This window comes from Rhipicephalus microplus, chromosome 1, assembly GCF_043290135.1.
Source record: "Rhipicephalus microplus isolate Deutch F79 chromosome 1, USDA_Rmic, whole genome shotgun sequence".
Classification (NCBI taxonomy): Eukaryota; Metazoa; Arthropoda; class Arachnida; order Ixodida; family Ixodidae; genus Rhipicephalus; species Rhipicephalus microplus.
The window spans coordinates 260,693,207-260,709,833 of NC_134700.1; the positions used below are offsets into that span (position 1 = coordinate 260,693,207).

The 16,627-nt window shown below is 46.4% G+C and overlaps 1 protein-coding gene across 2 annotated transcripts in view; it reads right to left on the minus strand.

The window, feature by feature from the left end:
- The window catches only part of LOC119169137 (lachesin-like), a 157,691-nt gene extending 155,788 nt beyond the window's left edge, over nucleotides 1-1,903 (minus strand). For both annotated transcript variants that reach the window (XM_075893927.1, XM_075893920.1), the window contains exon 1: nucleotides 1,282-1,903. The gene's annotated coding sequence lies outside the window, so the exon portion shown is untranslated. The remainder of the gene's footprint in view (nucleotides 1-1,281) is intronic.
- Between the last annotated feature and the right edge of the window lie 14,724 nt (nucleotides 1,904-16,627).

The following is a 16,627-nucleotide window of genomic DNA, read 5'->3' on the forward strand; positions in this document are numbered from 1 at the left end:
CTAACATAGCATCGCTCTGCCCAGCGTGCGCGCGCGTCAACGCTACATTGGAGTATATTTGGCCATTCATGCTGCACTCGCGGCCGTTTCGCTAACGTCACATATACCCAATTTGGTGTTACATGACGTCAATGCATGACAAAATCTATGACTGGTGCAAACATGATAATCCTGACACGCGTGTCATGTAGGACCATGACAACATACCACGCTCATAGCGTGCTCGCGGCCGTTTTGCTAGCTCCACACATACGTAATTTGGTATCATGAGACGTGAGCAGATGACGAATGTAAACGAAGCATCTAAACATGATAATCATGACACGGAAGTCATGTACGGCATCATTTACTTCCACCTCGTAACGTTGTGCCGATTTTAAAGGGACATATCAACATTTCTCATTCGTGCTGATCCCACCTACTGATCCTAGTGATCCCACCAATGTGATTGCTATACAGTAGAGAAACAGTTATAATTCATGACGAGATCGAACAACTCGCGCTTCCTGACGCTCAAAGGGAAAATAAATGAAATAACGTATTTCTAATCTTGAGCCTCGGGTATACGTCATACGACAATCATTGAATCCACTGTTGCGGTTGATGAACAAAGATAGACGGTGTGCTTTCGTTGACCACAAAGTGAAACGTGTCTCTTCAGGGCAGAAACATATTGCATGATAAAACCAAATGCTTCCGGAGTGCAAAATATGTGAATGTAATATAAAAAGAAAGGTCTAATGACAGTTGAAGTGGGCGTCAATATTATAGCGTAAACTAAGCTCATGTTTAGTCAAGTGTTTGGCCACAATATGTTCTGGGCCAGTGCAATGAAGCCTGAACCACATAAGAAGCTTAATTTACAGAATTTCTATCTCACATGCATCCTCCTATGAATCAGCCGGCTTCACTAATTAAAAATCCCGCATCGCGAATAAATAAAATATTCTTCTATAAAAAATTTTATCCTAAGATATATGTTGTGAATACGGACTTAGTTGAATCTACGTCACGGCACCGTGACGCCTAATTATCGGTACACTGCAGACAAAGTTATGACTGAACATGCTAACAACCAAACTTGATGCCTCATTCGCTGGGTCTCTGTCATTTCTTATAGAATCTGGCTGTTTTTCTACCACAATACCACTCTGTAATCCCAAGATATAACAAGTGACTGAACCGGTGAGACAAACCTCCCAATATCCCGCAATGTTTCCTCATGTTTTAACGAACTTATCAACTACCTAATAAGAGTGAGAAAAAGTGGATCAAACGCACCGGAAGGAACCAGCAGCACAAGCAGGACCGCGACCGTCGCTTGAAGTCTCATTCCTGGCATGTCGGAGCGAGTCCTTCCGTCTTTCTCGTCCCTCGACGCCACACCGGAGGAACGTCAGTAAGGAGTGCACAGTCACCTTTCAAGTCTCACACCGGCTTCACAGAGACAACGTCCGTCACCAAAGCAGTCCAGTTAGACTGAAAAAAAAAAGGTAGACGATAATATGGTGCAGTAGATTTTCTCTCTCTTCTCGTCTGAGAACAGTATCGTTGCGGTCCACTTCAGTTGGCAGGAAACGAGAGAAAAATAGGCGGAAACGAAAAGTCGATATCGAAGCACTGCTTGTCCACGGGAAAGAGCTAACGGTAAGAGACGAAAAGTACTGACAAATGCACCAAGACGGCTTCTTCTCGCCGGTCTCGGACAAGTCGCGACAGACACGTCCTCCACCGGGGAGACCTGTCTCTGCTTGCAGAGACGGCAGCGTCGCACGCACTCACAGCACACGTGGAGACACCGAACGTGAGGTGGGGGGGTGGAACACCCGCCGCTGCTCTCACATGTTGACGGCTCTGTCTGGCGGGCGCGCGCGGGTGCGACGTCTCCGCGCTCCGCTTGAGGGCAGCCGGTGCACTCCGCTACTGGAACCGGGACCGTCGGGTCCGTTTTTATCCCGAATCGGGAGAGGGGGGCGGTGCCCCACACGAAGGATTTGGCGGCGCGCGCGCGCTCGCGCGCGGGGTTTGCGTTCGCAGCGCCGCCGCTACGCCAAACCACGCGCGCCTTTCATCCATCCCCTGCAACCTTGCCTTTTTTTCGCCCTCTTCCCAGCTCGTTTTCCCGTGCTTCCTTACTTCCTGTATTTTCATCCCGCCCTTTTGTCTCCGCACTGAGGCACTTCAGCGTGAGAGACACTGTCCCTCGCGCTTGAATGTGCGAACAGCTCTTTTAGTTGTGTAGGTAATGTCCTCCGGACAACAGCTTTGTGTAGAATGTGTCTGTTGCGGTGGCTCATTTATTAAATCATTTTTTGTATTCTTCCTGCTGGTAATACCATGGATTTAAATAAGTGAGTACTCACTCGTATTTGAGCACAATGTGGTGAACTCAGGTACAATAGCCAGTTACAATCTACAATAACAGGAAGTAGGATCTCTACCCGCAGAACCACGGCATGCTTGTCAATCGCCTACGAACGGAAGTCATGCAAGCTAGTTTCTTTTTCGAGTAGTATTTTTTCTGTGAAAACGTACATACAGCGCATGCCTAAAGCTATAGGTTTGTCGATCTTACCTCAATTGTGATGACATTTGCCGAAAGGGTCTTGTCATAATAGCGTATGAAATTGCCCAAGAAGTTCAAGTTCTCTCTACAGTGGCAGAAGCAACATTCACGCGCGTACACACAGTAATTATGGACAATGATTATGAAATTAGCAAAGTTAACTTTTGAACCGGTGGAAATAAGCTGTCGATACATTTGGGCAAATTCAAGTTGTTACGGAGAATAGTCCATAGCCACTCTAAACGTTTTGAAAGGCAGCCCTTGGTAATCACCACGGAGAGATGCGATCTGTCTTATATTCTGGTGAAAGCGACGCACCGTAAAGCACAACCACCGTTCACTTCGGAAACTCCCTCAGTGACAACACTGTTTCCCTCAGCGTTATCAATCGTCAGTCTAGATTGTTTCGTGGCAGTGCTTTCCTGTCGAATAGCTGCTTATCGACGCTCGTTTGTCCTCCTCCCCCGATTAGAGGAAAAAACAGGGTCGTCACTGAAGCAGTTTTCTGAATGAAAGATAGATACGCTATTTGTTGCATCAGTTTTGGTTTCTACGGCTAAATTAGCCAGATTTTCATCACCACGCAGTGAAGAACAGTGGCCGCTTTTCAGAAATTTCCGAGTGGCTGTTGACTGTTCACAGCAAGGACTTAGATAGATAGATATGTGAGGTTTAACGTCCCAAAACCACCATATGATTATGAGAGACGCCGTAGTGGAGGACTCCGGAAATTTCGACCACCTGGGGTTCTTTAACGTGCACCCAAACCTGAGCACACGGGCCTACAACATTTCCGCCTCCATCGGAAATGCAGCCGCCGCAGCCGGGATTTGAACCACAGCAAGGACTTCAATTTGCTTATTTGACTTGACCGATTATTTGCCCTAATTGAAAAGTTGATTGCGTTGTTTCTGTATTCACTCATGTAATTAGTGCCTCTGCAACAGTAAAAGGAACGCCACCGGTAGCACGCATGTACCTCCCTTCTGTAGTTGTTTCTTTTAATAATGGACGCATTTCCTGAAACACCCTGTATATACTGGCCCGTCGTCGTTCGCGTAGGGCTTTCATATGGTGCTTCGGTCTTCTCGTAGCCGCCGTGACCTTTCCCTTTCCCTAGTGTGTTTCGATTCTTTTTCCCTAATGTTGTTTCGCACTTGGGGCCCTTTGAATAAATCATTAGGTGAATTTGAAACTGTGGCTACGACGCTTGTCACTTGGTTACTGCCGATGGTTCGTTAAACGTTATTTCTTTCAACCACTGGTTACGTCTGTCTAGAAAGGTTAATTGTTCTTTGTCATCCATCTGTTACCTTCTCTCCTCTTAGTGGACTTCAGATGATTCATGCTGAAGTTCTGTTGCACATACCCGTTCATGATGATGATAGTTTTTTGCATACACCGTAATTCTTAGAGCCAGCTTAAACGGATGCGTTGTAAAGAAAAAATCCTTTCTACGGAGGCATTTTTGTACTTTGTGATGACTAAACAAATGCCCTCTGTCGGACAAGATGTAAAGCTCTCAGGCAGAGTGATACACAATAGCAAAATTCTCAATTTCATGAAAACCTAAGGCTAAACCCACATTGATGTGATCGCGGCGCCCGCCTTCCACGACATTTCTGAAGACGTCGGTGATCGCAAGAAACAAAAACTGACGTTGATGCCTCCCGAAGACAGCTTTATTGGGTACGCTTCAGCTTACAACACAGCTATTTGCTGATCTTTCACTCACATAACTCCACGCGTCACAAACCAGAAAAGCGACGTGAACGTTGCTACGTTTTCTTTTCTTTGAATCGACCCTGTGAAGCGACTGCTCGTAGGCGTGCAATAAACAGGCGCAGCGATTGAGTGATGGCGCCTGTTTATTCCGTCTGTCTTTTCTTTAATCCCTTCACCACTTATATCTAGTGCAGAGTGCGAACCGCACCAAAGTGTGTTTTGGCCGCGTTGCTTTTCATTCTTTTTCTTCTTCCTCTTACATAATTTCCGAAGCAGGCTAATGAGGGTTTTTAATTATTAGCAGTGACTCTATTAAAAAATTAAAGCATATCCACGGAGTGAATGATGATGAGTGGGGCGAAGCGTCCATCAGCCCATCTATGCTTCCGCCCGTCCGCGCGATCATCCATGCATTAATCCATGCGTCCATCCGTCTGTCCGTGCGTGCGTTTGTGAGTCCGTCCGTTCATGCGTCCATCCAACCGCCCGTGCGTCCGTCAGTGCATTCATCTAGTGAACACTCCAAGTATACGCCATCTCCCATCTCGCATCCCCTAAGACACATACCCGCTCTAGAGCGGGTTCGTTCCGCCGATGGCTTATTACATACATACATGCATACATACATACATACATACATACATACATACATACATACATACATACATACATACATACATACATACATACATACATACATACATACATACATACATACATACATACATACATACATACATACATACATACATACATACATACGTACGTACATATGTACATACATACGGAGGAGGAGGAGGAAGAGGAGGAGAGGAGCGAAAGACCCACGCCGTAAGGAGCTTCCTTCCTAAAAGAACACGCTCTCAATCTGGAGGACTGTCGAAAGAAAGCCACAGCTTCTTCTGTTTTAGTTCTATTTATTTATTTATTTATTTATTTATTTACTTGTTTGTTTGTTTGTTTCCTTGTTTGTTTGGTTGGTTCAGGATGCACATGGCATTTAAGCTCCCGTTGCCTATTTCACTGCCTATCAAGGCCGCGCCACTGTATCAGTCACTGAATGGAGAACTGCGAAGTGGCCCGTTTTTAATCGTTCACCACGCGGCAACGGTTACTATTTCCCGAATATTTTCATCCGTGCAGTGCGAACGAATTCGTTGTAAAGCCACAACGCAAGCACTAAAGGGGCGCGAATAAAAAAAAAAGCCCGAGAAGGAAACCGCCGGAGTCGTGTCGCGGAAAATTGCTATTCTAAGGGCACCTCGGTGCTGGAGATCCTCCAAAGTGTTTTTCGAGAGTCTTCAGTTCACAGGGTCCATCGGTTTCCGTTCTTCCTCGCCTCACGTTTCTCCCGTTTTCCGAAACACCCTTCCGGTTCTTTTTTATTCTACTTTGTTGTATCTTTCTTTCTTTTTTCATTTTTTAACCCCGTGCCGATTCTCGACCGCACCTGGCTCGCACATCTGTTGACTCCCGTCAGGTAAAACAACAAAAAGTGTCCTGAAGGGCAATCGAGGAAAAGATGGAACGGGGGCTTGATGGTTTTTCCACACCACCTCCACACCTCTCGTTTTTTTTTACATGCTTTTTTTTTTCTTATTCCACGCTTCTCGGGTCACGCCACGGCGCCGAAACAAGGTGAAAGTAGCTCCAAGGTGAGACATCTGAAGCGTGGGGGGTCTTTGCTTTGTTCTGTTTCATTCTTTATCACTGCCATTATTCTTTAGCTACGTGCCGCAGTGACGCAGTCTGCCCTCGGTCATTCCATTATTCCCGCCCTTCGCACTGCTTCAACGCAAGTCACAAAAGTGGAGATTTGTTGAAATCTCAACAGCACTATTATTGTGACGTGTCACGATAGATATTAGGTCAGTAAATCAATGTAAAAAGAAAGAAAACTCATCACTAGGTTTACCTTATATGGGATTCTCAACAGCTCGCTCTGGTGCGTTGCATGGGCAAAAATATTAGTGTTATATTCTATAGACAAGTGCGATATCAAGCCACTTTCTTTATATACACTTTGTAAATGACTTGTAAAATCTACATTCAACAAATAGGGACAGGTATATGGCCACGCGCTAGTCCTGCAGTGGCGCAAAAATTTACCATTATTTGAGGGATTACACAGGTGCCCTAAAGCCTATTGCAATCATTTCGACGAAGAAAGCGCATCGTAGGCAATTCAGCACCATAGTAACTCAGGCGACATGCAAAACTTATTTGAAACCGTATTACAACCTCTCACTCTAAAAGGGACAACAGTCGCACGTTTCGCCCACGCCAGCTCCTCAGATAAGGGGAACAAAATCCCTCTGGCGTTTCCTCAATGCCATACAGCCTCGCACTCCTAATGCCGCGGGCTCGATCTACACCAGCCGTGTCATCGAAGCGGGTGCCGACGTCGAAGCTAGCGAAATGAAAGCAGAGGGCAGTGAGGAAGAGAGTGCTCTCGGGCGCTGAAGCAGGTTCGCTCCTCGCCTGTGTCCGGGGTCGGCCGTTATTCAGGGGCTTTAATTAGCGTGCGACAGAGCGCTCATTAAAAGGGAAAGAGAACGGGCCGAAAGGGGAGAGAGACCGGCACGGCGGCAAGCGATCAAGCTTGAAAAGCGGCACAGACGGGGGCAGCGGCGAAACTCGAGAAAGAAACAAGGAATTCCCTCTGTAAAACAATAAAAACACCCCCCCCCCTCCTCCCCACTCACCTGTTTTCCCATCCTCCTCTTTTTTTTCTTTACGTGGTGTATGACGCGGCCTGCGCTCACCAGTCTATTCACCGGAGGCTAGCGAAAATAAACCTGTCTTGCCTAAGGGTGTCTTTCCTGTAGTTTTTTAATCTTTATGTATCTAGCGCAGGCACGCGACGTGGCTTTAACCAGGACATCATGTGCGCCAGAAGGTCCTCCGTTACATGAAGGGGCGTGTACCGAGCTAGACAAAAGTGGCTAAAAAAGTACGCGGCGTTTAAGCTAAATGTCCCAGCTAAGCCTCCGGAATGACGGGCTTGACAACGTAGTTAGCGTCCGGGGCTTGGCTGAGCCGCGCGCTACTGCAAGCAGTGACGAGGTTATTGACTCTGTAGCGATGTGCGATGGAACTACGAGCTAGCTGCTTAAATTTCTAGAACCGTTATCAAAGAGTCTATTACAACAAAACTAAGACACATTAAAAGGTTAGCTGTACTTTTACTAGATAATGACGCACTTCCTGCTTTCTCGCCCAGAGGTCAGCAAGCGCCAATCACTTTGAGAGTTCAAATTAAAGTGCTCGCGTCAATCGCATAAAAGTAACTCTACATTACCGCGTACAATTGTTACCATTAGTGTTTTGATCGTTTAGCCACTCTGTGCGAGACTAAGAAGGACGAAGAAAAGAGATGAACAAACAAGCGCAACCTAACAACTGGTTTATTTTCTACCTACTTCTGCTCAAGTAGTCAAATATTCTGCGCGATCTTTTCGAAAAAAAAAAACGCCATTCGCACATAAGACAATCATGTGTGATTACAATGCCTCAGATCATCGTGTGCACACCAAAAAACTACGCCGAATGTACATCTAGCAAACAGCTTGAAAAAAAACAGCTTCAATAAACCATTTTGTGCCTCTTTGAATTCAAATGCGTTCTTGACGTGCTCTACGAGACACAAACCTGAAATTTACAGATATTCTCGGCCCTTGTAAGAACAACTGAAGTGCGTTACACGCCACAAAAGCACTACTGGCATTATTGTGGCCCACAAGACCGAACGAGGCGTTGTATATAGGGTAGTGCGTGTGAGTGACTGTATGTGCTGTTGTCACAAAACGAGTGCTCAAAAAAGGGCGCGCCGCCAAATTCTCGCGACGAAGCACCGAGAGGTCAACGATAAAAAAAAACAAGCATCCAAAAACTCCCCGGGCGCGCGTCCCTCTCCCCTCGGAAGCGTAGGTTCGCCAACGAACCTCCTCGCGTCGGCGGCCGAGCAAGCCCTAGAAATTTCTCGATGGAAAGGGGCGTGCTGATGCCGGGTTGCGTCATCCGTCGCGGACGGCCCCCGTATCGTCTCGCCCTTTCCCCCAGCCTTCGCTGCGTATTGCGCCGACGAAATGATGAGAATTTTCTGGAATCTCGCGCGGAAGGTATTTAACCGAGCAGCAGAGATGGGAGATCAGGAGAAGACGGAAGTTAGCACCAGAGCGCGTAGGGTATTCCGCCGTGTAGTCGGTGAAGGTTTTGTCCGTAGTGACAAAGCAGGAGAAGAAGAAAGTATGCGCCAGAGTGCGTAGGGTGTTCCGCCTTGTGGGCGAAGCCTTTTGACTTCCGTGACAAAGAAGGAGAAGAAGAGGATTTCCACCTGAGGGGTGAAGACTCGAGCTACAGGCAAGAGTGTATGTCTACCGCTAGCGAGCGAAGACGCGTGGCAACAGCTGCGTGTGGGAAGCCGACGTGTTTCCGGCGAAGAAGGTTGAAGCTTGGAGAGTGGCCAAGTGAAGACGCGAGGTTTCCTGGAAGAGAAACTTCGGGGGCAGCGGAACGACAACAACGCTGGATTTTGAGTGAGTGATTCTCGGAAGAGTATCATCCAGACTTTTGTTCCAAGAGCTTTGGACTGAATAAGTTTTCTAACTCTTTAGTCTTTAAGTGTCTTGGTTGTTCAATGCATGCGACTGCATTGTAGTGCGTATTGTTGTCTGTGGCCGTTGTTTCGAGTGTGGCTGATTGTACTGTGTAGTACGTTGTTTGATTGGTGACATATTGTATTCAACTATTGTGGAGTGTGCATACTTGTGTATTGTTTTTGATCTGCCTATATTGAGAATATAATTTTGTTTTGTTTATCAACTCTCGGCTCTGACTTGTTCTTTGGGCCACAGCCGGCGTCCGCTGGCGCGCCAAAAATGACCACTTCTAAATTGTCCACGCTTTCGTGGTGTGGTTCGGGGGGCCGATACTTCGGCCCTTGGAATTGACCCGGCGATTGCCTCCCTAATTAAAGGGACCCGTGACAGCTGTACGTGTTTATGACAATATATATCATAGTAATCACCCATTACCTGGAGTAGCACGTCAACTGAAAAGCCAGACGAACTTATCTGGCTCTCTATTAAAATATTTCTCTCTCTCTCTCTCTCCGATTGATTGATTGATTTGTAGGGTTTAACGTCCCAAAACCACCATTTCGTTATTAGAGACGCCGTAGGGGAGGGCTCCGGAAATTTTGACCACCTGGGGTTCTTTAACGTGCACCCAAATCTGAGTACACGGGCCTACAACATTTCCGCCTCCATCGGAAATGCAGCCGCCACAGCCGGGATTTGATCCCGCGACCTGCGGGTCAGCAGCCGAATACCTTAGCCACTATACCACCGTGGAGGGGCTCTCTCTCTCTCTCACACACACACTATTTTCTACCTGAATTACTGTGAAGGGCGTTCATTCTGCACACAAAACGAATCCCTTGAGACTTTTTCTTTCTGACTTTAAATTATGCTTCACCGCATAAAGACTATGTTGAAGGGAAAGCTGCGCTGTACCACCATGAGTTGAGTACTGAAGCGTTGCGATTGCGCTCCTGTAACTTTTCAACCCGCACAATTAAATGAAACGACTGAAGATAAAAGCAAAGCAAGCGGCGACTTTCTGAGAACATTCAGGGTGTCTCAAATATATATATATATATATATATATATATATATATATATATCTGTGTGTGTGTGTGTGTGTGTGTGTGTGTGTGTGTGTGTGTGTGTGTGTGTGACGTAAGAAGGCAGAGATGGTTAGGAGAAGTAGATGAGGAAGAAGTCAGAATAGAATAAACATGGCGTATGAGCCACGCCACGTCTGCAGTCATCATAGCGTCACACGAGCCGACAGGATGGAGACCTGCCTGCCCCTTCATCAGTCGCTCATCATCGACGCAGTTCCCCACAAGACGCCCTGACCATACATCCACTACCGATTCATCTTCAACCTGGACACAACGACCAGCACCATGACAGATTCATCGGCCGACCTTGACATCCCCAAGTACACCGGAGCAGCGGACGATGGACCCGTGCAGGACTGGTTCTACCTATACGAGCTCCACGCTACCGCTGCATCATGGTCGGAACGGGAGAAGATCATCAACTTTACCGACTACATCTCCGGTGAGGCTTTCAAATTCTACCTCACTCACATATTTCAAAATGACGAGTCACGGAAAAAGATTAAAGAAGAAATGACCATCCGATTTCAAGAATACAATGACTATTATGACGAAGACTCACTTATAACCAACCATCCACAGGCAATCGCACTCGGTTGTCAATTTCACAAGCAGTCTTCAAGCTTACGAACGCCCAGCATGAATCGACCACTGCCACAACACAACGTGGAACATGAGTACACTGACAGGCGACCAAGCGTATTTCGGGAAAACCACAACCATCGCGCGGGCCTCCGTTTTACACGCAAGACGGCACTTCCAAAATCATCGCTTCAGCATATGACACGAGACGTTGCTCAACCACTTGATGCTCCCTTTTCTTCGTCTCGCATACATGGCCCGCCACCCGGTTTTACATCACGTGGCTCCTCAGGTGCTCGTAACGCTAACCGTCTGCCTCGTAAGGACACCGTGTTCACAATAGGTGAACCATCGACGCATCGGGAAAATACCCAACCACGCCATGACGACTCGAAAAGGTGTTCTTCATCACAATACTTTATTTCTATGGCGCAACCAGGCTCTGGCCCTTCTGTGCAGATACATGCACCAGAAGAGCATGCACCGTTCGTTGCACAGAACGGCAGCCATTCCCAACTGGAATTTGACCAAACCACGCCTGATGCCGCATCGCCATTGAGAGCACAGCCATCTGAAAGCCCAAACACAGGAGGCTCGGAAGCGACTCCGACAGGTGGCCAGGTGCCAGAAGCCTACGTAATCAATGCTGTCGAAGGCGCCTCTGATGTTCCTCCAGTCAAACCTGTCTTCCCAACTTCGTTGCCTGAAAAGCTTTGCAACAGCTACCAACTGAACACTACGTCAAATCGCCAAGAAAAACATTGTCTTATTGCAAAAAGGCTGCCACCTCATCAACACTTATCGCAACATCAGCAAGGTCAGAACAATGAAATTGCCCAGGTTAAGCGTCTTGTTATTCGACACGGACAACTAGAGACGTCGGAAGAACACACATGGCGTCAAGAAAGACGTTTACAAACGACTCAACCGAAACGACAACATATTCAAGATGCGTCACTCGAGACAAAGAAAGCATCGAATCTCAGACATTTTCCCAAGAGACGTCGAGTAAGTTTTCTCAAGCAGAGATCAATACTCAGGCAACATGACATACGACGACGGAAATGGCGCAAATCAACACCCTGTATTCCGGAAGGACGTGGAAATCACCGCAACAACCTTGGTCAACAAACACGCAGACGGGTGGCGCTGCATGTGTACCAATCAAGGCAAAGAGCACGACGCCTACGCAAATCAAGCTGGTGGTGCTCCAAAGCCTTCACACTACGTTCATTCCTTGCCAGAGTACAAACACTTTCATCATCTGCAGTTTCCACGTTAAAGGTGTACTTGTGTTCTGCAGTACGCAACAGTCAGCCTCGCCCACCAGAACTCCAGGACTTACCGGACTGCTGCACTCTCCTGTGAAGCTAGTGTGTTTACGGAAACTTCCTGGGACATAGAACGATCTTCCCTTTTTTGACAGTGTTCACTTTTAAGCCGTGCATGTTCGGTTTTTAATTTTTGTTCGTCTGACGCGACTTCTTTCGGGGGGAGGGGGAATCCTGTGACGTAAGAAGGCAGAGATGGTTAGGAGAAGTAGATGAGGAAGAAGTCAGAATAGAATAATCATGGCGTATGAGCATCATAGCGTCACACACACACACACACACACACACACACACACACACACACACACACACACACACACACACACACAAACACACACACATATATATATATATATATATATATATATATATAAGGGAAAGAAGTGTATACCTAAGGGCTCGTTTTTCCGTGTTTTAACACAATAATAATGAGATATAACAGACAGTAATGCCAAGGAATGTACAGGGGAAGTTATTAAAACCAATGGAATGTAAATAAGAAGAAAGAAAAGTGGATGAAAAAATTACCAACTGTGAGCAGGAATCGAACCTACGACCTTCGAATTATATATATATATATATATATATATATATAAGGAAAGAAGTGTATGCCTAAGGGCTCGTTTTTCCGTGTTTTACACAATAATAATGAGATCTAACAGACAATAATGCCAAGAAAAGTATTGGGGAAGATGTTAGACCAAATTGTAATGTAAATATGAAGAAAAGTGGGTGAAAAGATAACTTGCCGTGGGCAGGACTTGGCTGCTGACTCGGATCCTGCCCACGGCAAGTGATCTTTTCAGCCACTTTTCTTCATATTTACATTGCAATTTGGTCTAATATCTTCCCCTATACTTCCCTTGGCAATATTGTTCTGTGAGATCTCATTATTATTAATTATATATATATATATATATGCAAACTACGCATACGCTCAGGCATCCGGCTTGCAGGGTTCCTTTATAGTCGAACGCGAGCCACTGGAGATCGTTGAGACGCAATGGTTGTCTAGCTTTGCAAACTTGCTTGTTAACGGTTTAAAAAGACTGTTAGGTGACTTGTTACGACATTGTAGAAGCCGTAATAACAACGAGGACTCATGAGGCTTGGGTCAAGATTTATTTTTTTATTTATTATTTACTTATTTATTTTAAGGCCTACTTCAGTTAACTGAACACTACTTAATTACCTAGAGCACTGCTAATCACAGAATCATGATGTCAATCATGTGGTTGGACATCTCATTTGCGTGTTCGAGTGGTCCGTGTATTACAAGCTTGTAAGTTGTGCAAAACGCTTCCCTGCTTAACCGATCTCCACTTCGAAACTCTCCTCTCTCTTGCTACGTTCCCCGACGCAATCTTCCTTTCGAGAAAACACCGTGCGTCCAGGCTGATTTTAACGTTACGTTGGCGTCTAGACTACATTTTTTTTTTCTCTCGTCAGTTCAAACATCGAGCTAGGGACACTGACGCTGCTGAATGTGCGTGCTCTTCGACACAAGCGCAGCCATGACACCTGTGCTTCACGGTGTTTCGTCTAACGGTTGCCGCGAGCAGCCACCAGTCCGGAAAACGGCGCTCATATTCCGCTACATCAGGCTTAAGCGGGGCACGATACGCTTTTATGGACCTCTCCGGAGCACCAGACACAGCCACACGTCAACACCTTCGGGCGCGCTTCACTTGCGACGCCGCCAGGAAAGAGCCAAATGAGGTGTCTTCTGGAAACACTGATACCAGAGAGGGAAGCAGAAACAAGCACCCGTATCTCAGAGCAAAAGGCAAACCGATACGCAATGATATCGCCGCACTGGCAATGGGGGGTGGCAATAGGGATTCGGTGCTTTTGCACAGAACGGGGTTTTTTTTTTTCGCTTGGGGGATGCCAGTACTCTTTTGTATCGTCATCTTTAGATCTCGCTTCTGTACTGTGTTCTTGTTTTGGGCTTCCACCGTGTGGCCGGTTCCCGGGTCCATCAATATGGATTTAGGCATTAATTCCCAATACGACGAGCGCCCCGCGATCCTTGCTGCTAAGAGAGACGTGCTTGGAATGACAAGAGTGGATTTATGCCTTAATCTTTATTTCTTGTTTGCTCGACGTGCTCCTCCTTATTTCATCCGGGATGCCGTTTCTTATTCCTGTCCTCGTAGTTCTTTTTTGTGTGTGTGTGACAAGGACAAACGAAAAGTAAAAGATCCTGCAACTGTCGGTGAGAAGTGTCAGACAGCGTTTCGACAGCCATTGCTGTTGATTTCAGACGACCCTCTTCAGAAGAGAGAAGGAAAATTGAGAGAAGAATGTAAGTCGAAGATAGTAAGGCGCGCTATGTTTTCACTGCTGCATGACAGAGAGAGAGAGACGTAATAAATTTCAGAAGGCGTATATCAGGCATGCAGAACACTACTACTATATGATCCATAATAATAATATCATGTTTTTCGCACGTAAAAACTGAAAAAATAGTCGATTATTACGTAAAACGATAAGCTTGAAAAATCTTTCAGAGTCGCTATTGTTACAAATCTTCTGAAGATAACGCGAAAGAACACTTACACCCAATATTGCTACATTTGTATGCCGCGTTGGTTTTATTGCATCAGGAGTCGTTAGAAACTTAGACACTTAAATATCATAGAAACCAAATATTAAGAAAAATATTTGGGTTGGGTGATCGGGTGCACTAGATGAATCGACGCTCAAATGTAAAAACCACTAAAACACCAGTAAAATCATCAGCGGCAGCAGCATCAATTTTCAACTTCAAACACAGAGCAACAAGATGTAAGGTACTGCAATCATAAAATACTATTTTGTTATTTATTACTTGCACGACGTGGAAACGTAAGCTAGAAAGACAATCGCTGAAGTTTCTGTCGTGTAGGATTTACCGCGTGACTTCTTAACAACCAGAAGTAAGTAAACACGTGCACCGTCATTGATCTTTTGGGCATACGCGATTGCGTAATAAAACCGGAAACATCGTGCAAGGAGCTAAGAGCATAAACTGCCGAGTACCAAGGTTCCGCGAGATGACTAGCTGGCTTGTACTACTACCACACAGCTTGTCGTGGAAGCATCGCTCGTGCCACGGGAGATCTCGCAACTGGCGACCATGTCACCGTAAACCTTCCCCGAGCCTGCACCCACATCCTTGACATCAGTGACGAGCAGCCAGAGGAAATGAGCGGCGGGGCCAAATAGAGCGAGGCAAGGTGAGACCCCGCTAAGCAAAGGCTCACGGGCTCTCACTTTGGGCTGCGAAACAAAGCGGGGGTGAAACACAAGGAACGAGCGCTGTCCTTGCTACAGGGCACACATGAGGAAGACACTGTCAACAAGCGAGCTGGATGGAGGGGCAGTGTCGATCGCGAAGGGCGTCCCGCTGACTGGAAGCATTCGCGGGAAAGGCGGTGGCGCGCCGCCATCATTTCAGGATCCCAGCATCGTCTTTCCTCTCTCGGCGCAGGCAAACACGCCAGAGCCTCTCGCTTCATCCCCTCTAGCGGAACATCGCCCTCCTTTCCGCACGTTGCGCCGCAGGACATCCTCGCAAGGAGTCCCCCTTACCCAGAGACGGCGGCTTCGACGCCCATCCTCGCGAGCGTTTCTGTCCGCTAGTGTTTGCTTCGTCCCTTGTCTAATGAACTCGTAGCCTGAGACAGAAGGGAGCACGCCGCTTGTGGATACGTATTGCCGGCGTTCGAGCGAGGGTGCGTGTATGTGCGCCGGACGAGCTGCGATTTCTCCTGCGTTCACAGTCTAGACCCGTGGAGGCGACAGCCTGGAGATGATCGCAGGCGACGACCATGTTCACGCACACCCCTCAATCTCTCTCTCTTTTCGTTTCTAGTAGAGGTCAACGTCTTCTGCCCCCTCAAGCCGTACCTTTCGCAGTGACACGAGGACGACCCGACCCGTACGAACGAGTCCGTCGTGCCGGTCACGCCTTCTTCGGCTTCTTCGCTGGCGACAGAACGCCGCCCCATTGAAAAATTGGATGCTTCCATTCCACAATCACTGCGTTCACCACTGTTCTCCGTAGAAGGGTGTCATTACAGAAGTTAGCTCTTGTTACTGAAGGCGATTCGCGATAAGTCTTGCCCCACGCACAATCTGTCTCATGGAAGTTTATCTTCGGTCACGTAGATCATCATAATATTCCTAGCTAGTGGCGTTGATAATGGTGATGGCGAAGATGATGATGACCCCATCACAAATCTAACATAATCTAACAAATGATGTGAAAATTATCTATTACTTAACTTTTTTTAAATATGAGCAAATCATTTTATATAACAAGGTTGCGCTCATTTTATGGCCGGTCCCTCTTGGTAAGTTGCACCAGAATAAAAGAGACAATCAATCAATCATTCATACCTACCTAGGGTGATTGGCCAGTAAGCGAGTAAATTTATGTGACAACGTGGATACATATACTGTTTGGCAATTGAGAAAACTATAAATAATGAATACTACTTGATAATTACTGTTTATGAATTTCCTGTCAAAACTGTCCTGATTCAATTAGACACTTTTGCTAAAAAATGCAGCTTATTGCTTATTCAACACTGGCGCATACATCCTTGTGCTAATGGACTAGGGGAAGAAACAGCAAATAACAAAACTTTTGTAGTTGAATACAATTCAATTGAATTAACGTATTATTTTATTTCTAAAAAAGTGGGCTGTTTGAACAAATGCCGCAAAACGGGAACTACGAACTGA